This window comes from Toxotes jaculatrix, chromosome 10 (genome assembly GCF_017976425.1).
Source record: "Toxotes jaculatrix isolate fToxJac2 chromosome 10, fToxJac2.pri, whole genome shotgun sequence".
In the NCBI taxonomy this organism is placed as follows: domain Eukaryota; kingdom Metazoa; phylum Chordata; class Actinopteri; family Toxotidae; genus Toxotes; species Toxotes jaculatrix.
In genome coordinates, this window is record NC_054403.1 from 14,386,350 (window position 1) to 14,399,936 (window position 13,587).

At 40.3% G+C, this 13,587-nt stretch overlaps 1 long non-coding RNA gene across 1 annotated transcript; it reads right to left on the bottom strand.

Moving 5' to 3' along the window:
- Window positions 1–411: 411 nt before the first annotated feature.
- Window positions 412–9,596, bottom strand: LOC121188307. The gene is made up of 3 exons (XR_005894694.1): window positions 9,457–9,596; window positions 1,144–1,240; window positions 412–442 (listed from the first exon to the last, which is right to left on the bottom strand). It is a non-coding gene; the product is annotated as an uncharacterized LOC121188307 (long non-coding RNA).
- Between the last annotated feature and the right edge of the window lie 3,991 nt (window positions 9,597–13,587).

The following is a 13,587-nucleotide window of genomic DNA, read 5'->3' on the forward strand; positions in this document are numbered from 1 at the left end:
TACTGATAACTGTAAACGGTTTGACAGGCCAGAAGCTCATTTATTTAATTTCAAATGGAAAAAAAGGTTGATTTGAATGATTACGTATCACATAATCGATACAATTGTTTTATCAAACAATCTTTTAATCAGTGTTTGTTTAGTGTGTACTACTGTACCTCTAGTGTGAGATGTTTGTGAAGCAAGCCTTTCTCGTGGATGACTCTCAAAGCAATACAGATCTCAGCAATCCAGCTCAGTATCTAGAAAACAAAGTGTGACACTTCAAGAATGGCAGAAATGTTGTTTGATTGGAAAAAAAACGGATGCAATATTGAAATGTTGTTTTCATAGTTGTACTGTACCTCAGACTCTCGTGGAGATTCCCAACTGGCTCTGCTGACCTTTGAAGCAAGGCTCCCTCCCTGACAGTAGTCCATCACCACATAGTCACTGTTCTGATCTTAATGACAAAAGGAAAAAAAATCTTAGTATTTTACTGCCAAAGCCAGAGAGACACTATAGAACTTTCACAGTCTTTGCAGATTTTGAAAAGACTAGGGGTACACACTAACAGACTGGCCTCAGCAGATTTTTTTTTGATGACTGAAAGACTTGGGATTCACACTCTTGACAACTGCACCTGATGAGGGATCACAGACTGCATGATTTGTCAAAACCAACTAAAACCAACTGAACGCCTCAAACTCTCACAAGGGCGACAGTTTAAAAGGTAAACAAACATACCAGTTGGTGGCGGTAATGCGTGACAACCACTAATAAACTCAAAGAAGTAGAAGAGGGAAGAAGAGGACGAAGAACAAGTAAACAAACATGAACAACAATCTGCTCGCTTCCACAACTCAATTAATCTCTCCTCCATTTCTGTGGTCCAGGTTGGCTTTGTCGCCACTCTCCTGCTCTTGCCCACTCTCTCTTTTTCATTGGCTGTTGGCAACACGTCTTTGCAGTTGGGTCGGAAATCAGTTCACACTACCCAATTGCGTCCAGATTAGCGTCTTCACTCTTTTTTGAAGTTATGTTGATTCCTGTGACTTATATCACAGCTTAAATCTGTGCATCTTGATTTACAAACAGAGATTACTATTAACAACAAATTCAGAGGAACATAAAACTTGAAGCATTTTTTTTTTCAAAACTTACCTTGAAAAGAGTTCTTGATGCTCACAATATGAGGATGACTTGTTGTCTTGAGGATTTCTCTCTCTCTGGTTAATGCTTGAACAACATTTCTGGGTACCTGTTAAAAGTAGTAGTGGTTTGCCTGAGGTAGCAGTCAACAAACTATATCCTTTAGCAGAACCCTTCTCCCTCAGTCCTACCTCCTGCCTCCAGTACAGCCTGCAGTTCTAATTAACACATTTTTGCAGTTTTGGTGACCAGTGTGATCGTGTGGCACAATGTGGAAGAGAGGATGAATGTGTTGATGCTGCTTGTAAGACTCAGTAGACTCTGTTCTGATGGTATTGAATTTGCATTTTGATACAACTTTTCAATGTAACAAGCAGGAAGTGGTAAGAGTATGTGCAAAGGCAAGCACAGTTTAATCAGTTTAATCAAATGTGGTGCACTGCATTACATGATCAGCAGCAAGAGGAAACAGATTATGCTGTGCTGCTCGTGCTCGTGTACCTGTACTAAGGCTTACATTTTTTTCCTTGTATGTCAGTATTAAGATTTAGACTTTGAAGCACACACAGTCAGTCATTATACAGTCTTCTTTTGCAGCTCTTAATTTTTTCTTTTTAAGAGATAAGAGATAAGATAAGAGAATCCTTTATTAGTCCCTCAGTGGGGAAATTGCATTTAGCAACAGCAGGGGTATAGCAGAGGTGTGGACTCGAGTCACATGACTTGGACTCGAGTCAGACTCGAGTCATGAATTTGATGACTTTAGACTCGACTTGACAAAATGTAAAGAGACTTGCAACTCGACTTGGACTTTAACATCAGTGACTTGTGACTTCACTTGGACTTGAGCCTTTTGACTCGACAAGACTTGCTACTTTCCTCAAAAACCCAAAGATTAAAAAGGATGTTATTAAGGAACGCTCTGTTTCTTTCTTTGTATGTGTGCGTCTGTGTGTGTGCTGTCGGCACAACATCCAATCAAATTAGATCAACGTTGTTTTGATCCGACAGCATCCATCGTCTGTGAATGTTCTCATTCATCCAGGTCATAGTTCTCTCTTTGAAAATTGAATCGAAGGCAACTGGACATATGTTTGTCTGGGAAGACGTTTCGCCTCTTATCCAAGGGGCTTCATCAGTTCATACGCATCGGTCTATCTAGTCCGCACTAGTCTGACCAAGAAAGTGGAGTAAGACCCAGGTATTTAACCTGTTGTGGGTGGGACCACCAAAGTACCTACGAAAGTACTGGTTTCACCTGACCATTGTTGTGGTCCCCAGTGAACGACAGTCGTCAGGCTCATGTGACCTAGTTTGTGTCTCATGTGAACGACAGTCGTTAGGGTCAGGTGAGTCCCTGGTGGATGACGCTCGTTGAGAGTCGTCTGAGGTTAAGTTGTTTACTCTCCTGGGTACACATGAAAGGGCTACATTGTAAATGGGGGATAGGTGGTGTCGCAGACCCCCTCCTCTGTTTAGTGAAGGTTTTTCCACTTTCACATAGATGGCTTCTTTGACTCCTCTCTCAAACCATCTGTCCTCCCTGTCCAGGATTTTGACATTGCTGTCTTCAAAGGAGTGTGCTTTTTCCTTTAGATGTGAGTAGACAGCTGAGACTGGACCCGAGGAGTTAGCCCTTCTGTGTTGGGCCATGCGTTTGTTCAACGGTTGTTTAGTTTCTCCAATATATAGGTCCTTGCATTCCTCACTGCATTTGACCGCATATATTAGGTTGCTTTTATGATTGTGTGGTATCTTGTCTTTGGGGTGTACCAGTTTCTGTCTGAGAGTGTTGTTGGGTTTGAAACATACAGGAATTTGATGTTTGTTAAAAATCCTCCTGAGTTTCTCTGAGACCCCAGACACGTATGGAATGACAATGTTTTTGCGTTTATCTTCCATTTTCTCAGCATCCTCCCTGTTTGTATTCTTTCTGGAGCGTGTTGTTTTGCCAAACGACCAACTCGGATAGCCGCAAGTTTTCAGAGCTCCCTTTATATGTTTATGCTCTTCTGCTTGGGCCTGAGTGGAGGTTGGTATGTTGTCAGCCCTGTGTTGCAAGGTTCTGATAACTCCCAGTTTGTGCTCCAGTGGATGATGCGAGTCAAAAAGTAGGTATTGATCGGTGTGTGTGGGTTTCCTGTATACCCCAATGTGGAGGCTCCTGTCCTCAGCAAGGTGAACGTCACAGTCTAGGAATGGTAGGTGGTTATCTTTGACATCTTCTCTTGTGAATTTGATGTTTTTGTCCACAGAGTTGATGTGTTCAGTGAAAGCTTGTAAGTCTTGGGTTTTGATTTTTACCCATGTGTCATCCACATACCTAAACCAGTGACTTGGAGGTGTACCCTTGAATGAGTTAAGGGCCTTTTGTTCTACCATTTCCATGTATAGATTAGCCACAATGGGGGACACTGGTGAGCCCATAGCACAGCCGTGTTTTTGCCTGTAGAATTTGCTGTTAAACTGGAAATATGTGGTGTTGAGGCACAAATCCAGTAACTGGCAAATCTGGTCTGGTGTGAGATTGGTTCTGTCATGTAGTGTGTTATCTTGTTCCAAGTGATTCCTCACTGTTTCCACTGCCTCCTTAGTTGGAATGCAAGTGAATAAGGAGGTCACATCGTATGACACCATGGTTTCTTCTTGTGCCATTTTCAGACCTTTGATTTTGTTCACAAAATCTAGTGAGTTGTGAACATGATGTGGTGTGTTTCCAACCAGGGGGGCTAAGATGTTGGCTACATGCTTAGCGATATTGTAGGTTACTGAATTGATGCTGCTAACAATAGGTCTGAGTGGTGTCCCTTCCTTATGGACTTTGGGGAGTCCATATAGGCATGGAATGGTATCCTGAGGGTAGAGGCGGAGGTACTGAGGTCGGTCAATTACTCCATCTTGTTGTAATTTTTGGAGACATTCAATGACCTTCCTTTTGTAGCCACTGGAAGGATCTCGTTTCAGAATTTCATATGTGTTGGTGTCGTTTAATAGAGTGGTAACTTTAGCGTGGTAATCGCTTGTATTCAGGATTACTGTGCATCTCCCTTTGTCAGCTGGAAGGATGGTGATGTTTTTATCCTTGCTCAGGGATACCACAGCTTTCCTTTCCTGATGTGTGAGGTTTGAAGGTGGGGCCTTAGCATTGGACAGGGTTGCTGACACCTTAAACCTTAGCTGTTCTGCTTCGGTTTCTTTTAAGTTGTTTTTCCTTATAGCTGATTCTGTCGCTGTAATGAGTTCCACTATAGGAATTTGTTCTGGTGTAACAGCAAAGTTTAGTCCTTTCGCTAAGACCTCCTTCTCCGGCTGGGTAAGTTCCCTGTCAGATAGGTTTTTTACCCATATGTCTGTTTTTGTATGTTGTTTTGTCTCCTGTTCCTCCTTAGAGGTTTCTGTTATGTTTGAGTTATTTGTCTTGTGTTGGAGTTTGCAAAATTTCTTTTTCTGCCTTTCTTTGCCCTTGGTATGTTGGGCTAGTTGGGCTCTCGTAGTGAACTCAACAACCTTTTCGAACAACGCAGCTGGTAAGAGTGTTTTCAAATTTCTGAAAAGAAGGTCAGCTTTTTCTTTGAGCCTTTCTATGGTGAATAGGACCTGCCTCACTCTCTCATTCAAGAGGTGATTTTGAGCCTTGTCCAGAATCTTATTGGCTCTGTGTCCTTTCACTGACTCTCAACGAGCGTCATCCACCAGGGACTCACCTGACCCTAACGACTGTCGTTCACATGAGACACAAACTAGGTCACATGAGCCTGACGACTGTCGTTCACTGGGGACCACATAGAAAGGCTCAAAGAAAAAGCTGACCTTCTTTTCAGAAATTTGAAAACACTCTTACCAGCTGCGTTGTTCGAAAAGGTTGTTGAGTTCACTACGAGAGCCCAACTAGCCCAACATACCAAGGGCAAAGAAAGGCAGAAAAAGAAATTTTGCAAACTCCAACACAAGACAAATAACTCAAACATAACAGAAACCTCTAAGGAGGAACAGGAGACAAAACAACATACAAAAACAGACATATGGGTAAAAAACCTATCTGACAGGGAACTTACCCAGCCGGAGAAGGAGGTCTTAGCGAAAGGACTAAACTTTGCTGTTACACCAGAACAAATTCCTATAGTGGAACTCATTACAGCGACAGAATCAGCTATAAGGAAAAACAACTTAAAAGAAACCGAAGCAGAACAGCTAAGGTTTAAGGTGTCAGCAACCCTGTCCAATGCTAAGGCCCCACCTTCAAACCTCACACATCAGGAAAGGAAAGCTGTGGTATCCCTGAGCAAGGATAAAAACATCACCATCCTTCCAGCTGACAAAGGGAGATGCACAGTAATCCTGAATACAAGCGATTACCACGCTAAAGTTACCACTCTATTAAACGACACCAACACATATGAAATTCTGAAACGAGATCCTTCCAGTGGCTACAAAAGGAAGGTCATTGAATGTCTCCAAAAATTACAACAAGATGGAGTAATTGACCGACCTCAGTACCTCCGCCTCTACCCTCAGGATACCATTCCATGCCTATATGGACTCCCCAAAGTCCATAAGGAAGGGACACCACTCAGACCTATTGTTAGCAGCATCAATTCAGTAACCTACAATATCGCTAAGCATGTAGCCAACATCTTAGCCCCCCTGGTTGGAAACACACCACATCATGTTCACAACTCACTAGATTTTGTGAACAAAATCAAAGGTCTGAAAATGGCACAAGAAGAAACCATGGTGTCATACGATGTGACCTCCTTATTCACTTGCATTCCAACTAAGGAGGCAGTGGAAACAGTGAGGAATCACTTGGAACAAGATAACACACTACATGACAGAACCAATCTCACACCAGACCAGATTTGCCAGTTACTGGATTTGTGCCTCAACACCACATATTTCCAGTTTAACAGCAAATTCTACAGGCAAAAACACGGCTGTGCTATGGGCTCACCAGTGTCCCCCATTGTGGCTAATCTATACATGGAAATGGTAGAACAAAAGGCCCTTAACTCATTCAAGGGTACACCTCCAAGTCACTGGTTTAGGTATGTGGATGACACATGGGTAAAAATCAAAACCCAAGACTTACAAGCTTTCACTGAACACATCAACTCTGTGGACAAAAACATCAAATTCACAAGAGAAGATGTCAAAGATAACCACCTACCATTCCTAGACTGTGACGTTCACCTTGCTGAGGACAGGAGCCTCCACATTGGGGTATACAGGAAACCCACACACACCGATCAATACCTACTTTTTGACTCGCATCATCCACTGGAGCACAAACTGGGAGTTATCAGAACCTTGCAACACAGGGCTGACAACATACCAACCTCCACTCAGGCCCAAGCAGAAGAGCATAAACATATAAAGGGAGCTCTGAAAACTTGCGGCTATCCGAGTTGGTCGTTTGGCAAAACAACACGCTCCAGAAAGAATACAAACAGGGAGGATGCTGAGAAAATGGAAGATAAACGCAAAAACATTGTCATTCCATACGTGTCTGGGGTCTCAGAGAAACTCAGGAGGATTTTTAACAAACATCAAATTCCTGTATGTTTCAAACCCAACAACACTCTCAGACAGAAACTGGTACACCCCAAAGACAAGATACCACACAATCATAAAAGCAACCTAATATATGCGGTCAAATGCAGTGAGGAATGCAAGGACCTATATATTGGAGAAACTAAACAACCGTTGAACAAACGCATGGCCCAACACAGAAGGGCTAACTCCTCGGGTCCAGTCTCAGCTGTCTACTCACATCTAAAGGAAAAAGCACACTCCTTTGAAGACAGCAATGTCAAAATCCTGGACAGGGAGGACAGATGGTTTGAGAGAGGAGTCAAAGAAGCCATCTATGTGAAAGTGGAAAAACCTTCACTAAACAGAGGAGGGGGTCTGCGACACCACCTATCCCCCATTTACAATGTAGCCCTTTCATGTGTACCCAGGAGAGTAAACAACTTAACCTCAGACGACTCTCAACGAGCGTCATCCACCAGGGACTCACCTGACCCTAACGACTGTCGTTCACATGAGACACAAACTAGGTCACATGAGCCTGACGACTGTCGTTCACTGGGGACCACAACAATGGTCAGGTGAAACCAGTACTTTCGTAGGTACTTTGGTGGTCCCACCCACAACAGGTTAAATACCTGGGTCTTACTCCACTTTCTTGGTCAGACTAGTGCGGACTAGATAGACCGATGCGTATGAACTGATGAAGCCCCTTGGATAAGAGGCGAAACGTCTTCCCAGACAAACATATGTCCAGTTGCCTTCGATTCAATTTTCAAAGAGAGACAGCATCCATCCAATCAAATTGCAGGACAACCAATGAAGACGGACTGTCAAACAGCACGCTAGCTGGAAAAAATGATACCAAAGATAGTTTCGTTTGGGTATAAAAACTACGAGGTGGTCAATAAAAAACGAATTGCAGTATGCAAAACATGTGGCTCGAAGATTACAGATGGAGACGCAACAACTTCGAACTTCGTTCGACATCTGAAGTTGCACAAAGAAAGGTAAGTTCTGAATGAAAGCTTACATTTATTGGCTAAGTAGCTAATTTTTCTTTGCTGTGTAGCTGAATCATTGCAAACACGGTAATTTGTTGCGTCTACTGCGAGTTCACTCCCTTATTCATACCTTTGTTAAGTATTTTTTTTAACAGGGCTATGGTTGAGGTACTTATACATAACATTAGTCAAGGTATCACACAGTAGACGGCGGTTAGCAGCAATGCATATTTTAGCCACCTACAAAGAGGCAAACCTAATAAAATCAAGGTCACTTTAAATGTGCGCTATATTAAGAATATGTGTACCGTTTTAGCTTGCTGTCAGACGGATTTTTCCGACAGGAAAACAAAGTTATACTGCTCGTTGTTCTTACTCTCCAGCAGTCCATTGACGAAAAAACAAGTTAGCTTGCACACGTGAGTTGCTGGTCTACGTGCTGCAACATAACACACTAAAATACAAAATATATTATCACACAATGTTAAGATTGATATTAATAATATGAGTAATTAAGAGTAGTTTCAATACAGTTCATGTGTGGCTATAAGGGATGTTCTGACATCTGTTTAATATGCTTTCCTCTTACATAATATATTATTGCTGTGTGGTTAAAAGGACTCGAAAGGACTTGAAACTCAAAGTGTAGGACTTTGGACTTGACTTGAGACTTGTCAATCTTGACTTTGGACTTGACTCGGGACTTGCCTGTCTTGACTTGGGACTTGACTCGGGACTTGAGGGCCAAGACTTGAGACTTACTTGGGACTTGCAAAACAATGACTTGGTCCCACCTCTGGGGTATAGTACAGTAAGTGAAAGTAAGATATAAGTAAGAGACCAATATGGCCAGAACAAGATTAAATAAGGTAGAATAACTAAGAGACCAAACTAAGAAACAAGAAAATAGCTGCTGTAAAAAATAAAATATAAATAAATAAATAAATAAATAAATAAGAGATGGAGATTGTTGAGTTGAGTGACTATAGTACACAAATATTGCACGCTAATGACTGGGTTATTGCACATTGATGTTACACAGATAGTTGCATGTAACTGTGATCAGTATGTGTGTTAACAATGCTCGTTATAGAGTCTGACAGCAGCAGGAAGGAAAGATCTTCTAAATCTCTCCTTCACACACCGAGGGTGGAGCAGTCTGTCACTGAAGCTGCTCTGCAGAGCTGACAGGACGTCCTGCAGGGGGTGGGACTCATGGTCCAGCATAGATTACAGTTTTGCTAGGACCCTTCTGTCTCCAACCTCTCGCACTGAGTCCAGAGGACAGGACATGTCTGGTCATTTCCTGGCTCCAAAATAAATGCCTGCATGTGCCAAAGTAAAGGAATGGCTCCTCCCAGTGTGGAGCTGCCTTGGGAATTGTTTTCAACAATGTGTTGAAGATCATTACAGGGAGTTTTCCATTTTGCATCTTGCAATCAAATGTTACCATATTTGAAGTAGTGGTATGTTGGACACATTAAAACATATCTGTTGTTGGAAAAGCCTAGCTCTTGTTACCCTAGAGTAACAATTGAAACACATTTTATAAGTGACTGTAGTTGATGTATTATTCCATGTTTAAGTCAGATAAGTGAAAGCATAAACTTTTTTTCTTTCTCCCTCTGCTTAGTTTACTAGATTATTTATTAGTTTATTAATATTAGTTTTGAACAAAATGACTTGTATATGAGATTTTGAATTGGGTTTTTCTTTGCTATGTTGAATGTGGACATACAGTATTTTTCATATTTTCATATAAGCAAGGTTTGTTCAGGAACTTCTCACTTACCTTGTTTAAAATGATCCTCTTTATGAAAAACGTGTCATCTCCCTTTGTGGCAACAACAGCATTTTTGGTTTCTCTTTGCAGTGTATAGCCGTTCTTTTCCAGAGTGCTCTGTTCTGCCCCCATCTTTGTTATTTCCTAATGTCACACACATATTATCAAACCAACACAAACAACTTCATCAGTCTTTTGTATAGCTGCATGCAAAAGTTTGGGCACCACTGGGCAAATTCCATGTGGAATGTGCAAGCAAATGAATTCACTGTTAGTTGATATCTCAAGAACAAAAAAAAAAAAAGTATTTTATATTTATTTATTTTTTCTCAGGCATTTACACCTGATGAATTGTTTTGATCTATGTTAGAACAAAATAGGGCCTTTCACTGCGATAAGTAAAAATATAACTTACCTTAAATGGGTAACCCGAATGTAACCTAACATCAGTGAATGATGTTCTGCTCTGTCTTAAGAAGTGAAACTAAACTTATAATCAAGGTTTCCACCTTCGTAATGTTGTCATCTTACATTATCCTATCACAGCCTTCAAAGAAGCATTGCTCTCATACAGAATTTGCAGTTTGGTAGCGTGAGGTGGAAAAGTGTGCAGAAAGTACCACAGTCAGTTTAGTACAGTATTTTTGGGAGAACCTTCTTCATGTTGGTTCTGTTACAGTTGCTCAAAACAAAAGAACTCAGCTTCTGGTGTCCAGCTGGTCCACACAACTTCAAAGTGCTTTTTGGAGGTTAAGACTTGGTTTTAGGGTTAGGGTTAAAATTGGGTTTTGGTTAGATTTAGGGTAAGGGTTAGGTTTAGGCATTCAGTGAGGATTAAGGTCAAGGTTTTAGGGAATGCATTATGTCAACAGGTGTCCTCACAAAGATAATAAGACAAGATTTTGTGTCTGTAACAGAACTTTGAGAACATGTTCTTTCTCAAACAGGGTAAAATTAACCTCTCTGTCTTTGTATACCATCTCTCCTCTTGTTCTTACACATTATTTATCTGGTACTGTTTCCTGATTTCAAGGCAGACATCCAGTGTATTAACAGTTTTGGTTAACTTTCACTTTGTCATCACTGCTCAGTCTTAGGTCCCCACAATGTGAGTAATATATGCTCACACAATGTTGCAGAAATAAAATTGTTTCTTACAAGTGTGCGGAGTGTGCATGTAAAAATCTTCAAGACTAGGGTATCAACAGAGTACAGTTCAAACCCTGGTACAAGCAGAAGATGGAACTTCCTTTAATGTCCTCAGAGAAACAATGTTTTGATCCACCTGAGAACAACAGCTGACAAAAAAAATCAGGGAAAAAATCCAAACTAGCTTTCATTCCACTGTGGGGCCTTATTCTGTGTGCCATATACAGATTGATGGTACACTGAAGCAAAGACTCTATCAACTGTTGAAGTGTACAACAGAAAACATTTACTCAGATATCTAGAGATTATAAAAACCAAAGATAAAAATATAATACAGCAATAAACCAGATCCCATTTAACATTACCTCTGTCAGTTGGAAAAGTTATAAATTTATCCTTCTCTTCTTCTGTGTCACTTGGAAAAATAAGGATGTAACTTTAAACATTTACTGTTTCATTATGAATTAGGGATGGACTTTAACATAGTCACTTTCTTGTTAAAGAGGACACAAGCTCAACTGTTGCAAGCATCTTTTCTTAAAGATAAATGATGTGTCCTTCTCTTTAGGAAAGTTGACTCCATTTCATTCTCAAAGTCGTAAACAAAGCTGCAAACAGAAAACCACATGGATTTAAACCCTTGTCTAGATTCTTTATTCAGGCCATTTGTACTGAAGTGGTATTTCACAAAATACAAATAAAAAGGGAATCCAGTTTGCAAGAGTAGAATCTGTTGTAGGTAACCACTGACTTGCGTCAGTATCAGTGAAGTGTCTTGGGTAACTTAAATATGCAGAGGTTTCATAACTTTACTTCCTCTTAGTATATGAATCAAAAGTGAAACCTAAAATTAATGATTAAGCGAATCTGCAGGTGTAGAATGAAGTCAGGATCCTTTTGAGAGAAAAACTCTTAAATCAAATCTTAAATCAACAACAAAATGACAAATAAGATGGATATTGGAGAGGTGGAGGAAGCTGAGAGAGCTTATCCCCCAAAACAAAGTTATTGCTTCAATTATTAGAAGATGCTTAAAGCATGTTGATGCAAGGTAAATACCTTGACTACAATGAACAGCTGTAACCAAAGAGTATTGTTCTAATGATTGGCTAAATAACATGGTCTTTTAACCTTTATCAAGGTTGGGTTAATCGTATTGCTGTTTTATTAGAATGCATTTGATTTAGCTACAGTATGTGCACCAAACCAACTGTCAAAGGAGGGAAGAACAGTGCATTGTGTGTCAGTCTTCATGTTTCCCACAGCTACATGTACGCATATGTCTTATCTCTGCATGAGCTTCCTCTTTGTAGCAATCAAGTCTTTATACCACACAAACAGGATGTTTTGATATTACTGAGAAATCCAGTCAGCATTTATTTTTTCCTTTCTCTCTTTCTCACAGTTTGTCATTGTGTCTAATAAAAATAGAATTCAGACAAAAATGAAGAAACAAGGAAAGAATAAAAATCGAAGGATCGAATGAGCAAAATTTGACCTGACCACGGAACTGCAATGAGAAATAGCTTGAACAGACAAATGCAGAGTGACCAACAGATAATGTATAAGAGTGAATCAGAGAAACAAAAACAAAACGAGAAAGAACCTGACTGACGCTGAGGTGCATTTGATATTCGTATCTTGACTGATTCAGTTACTTTTAGTTTCGTTCTGTGGCTCAGTCCAACCATGTTTGTGTTTTTCTGACTTGTCTGTCAATGACTTTATTCTCTCTCTTTGCATATAAAGATGTGGGACATTTTGATTTATTTTAGAAAAGAACAAAATAGATTCTATAAGAAAAAACAACAAAAGTCACACTCACAGTAGTGGTGTCTAAATCTTCTGAAGTAGCACTAAATTTAAGTTCAGTGTGTATCATCAGGGAGTAAGGCTGTGTTGGTGACTGTATCTTATAAATATCAGCACTAATAAATGGAGTGAGTGAGAGAATAGCAATGTAGACAGAGACAGAAAAGGCTTGGGCAGAGTAAAAGTGCTCTGCACTGCTGAAATCCTGATTTTATAACTTTGATGTCATCTGACAACATCGCCATACACATACGTTAAAGACCTGTGCTGTGGTTTTGGCTATATTCAGTTGATATGAGAGAAAGTAAGAAACAGATCCAAGTCCTTGTCAGAGAGAGAGGAACAAAAGTCACAGGGACTCAGTTCAGATCTTGGCCTGTGGATGGAAAACCTTACCCTGTCTACAGAAAGTAGCTAAGGTTTGTACAAAACGTCGCCAGATTTGTTGCTAGGTGCTTTTGTTAAAGAAAAGTTGCTAAAAGGGTGTAACAAGTCAATAAATCTAGCAATAAAGTTGCAAAGTTGGCTGCAATGCCTGTAAACCCACCCCTAAAGTTCCAGTAACTGGGTGACTTTATATCCCTTTTCTTTTCATTCTGCTTTGCCAGTGCTCACTGGCATCAGGTCTGCATAATCATCAATTTTTAAAGCCTCTGAAATATGCTTGTTTACTTGGAAACTCTAAATATGGGTGTCCCTCATCCCAACTTCTCTTTCTCAGTGATCTTAATGTCCTTAGAAGGTGTGATGAAACAAGAAAAAAACAACACTGATAAATGCAAACATGTAAATCAGACTCAGAGAGGCTCTGGCCTGCTGACAGATTTAACTCAAGACTTTCCTTATATGAGGTGACAGTATGAACCACTGAGTCACTAAGTCACCCAGACACCAAGGTCTGAACTTTGTGATTTTTATTTCTCATCAACATATATATATATACAGTATCCATATGTATTATAAATGCATTCAAATGCATTTGCAAAATTGCAAGCTTACAATTTAATCTAGCAGAGAGCCAGCTGCATGTCAAATCATGATTGATTGTGGTGTGCCACAGTGTCCCATTTGATTCTACCAGAAGAAGTTGTCGAAAAAAGAACTTTTCAGATCCTGCACGTAGGGGGTTTCACTGTGTATTACATTAATGTACCAAATAATGGAAAAAAGATGTTGGCT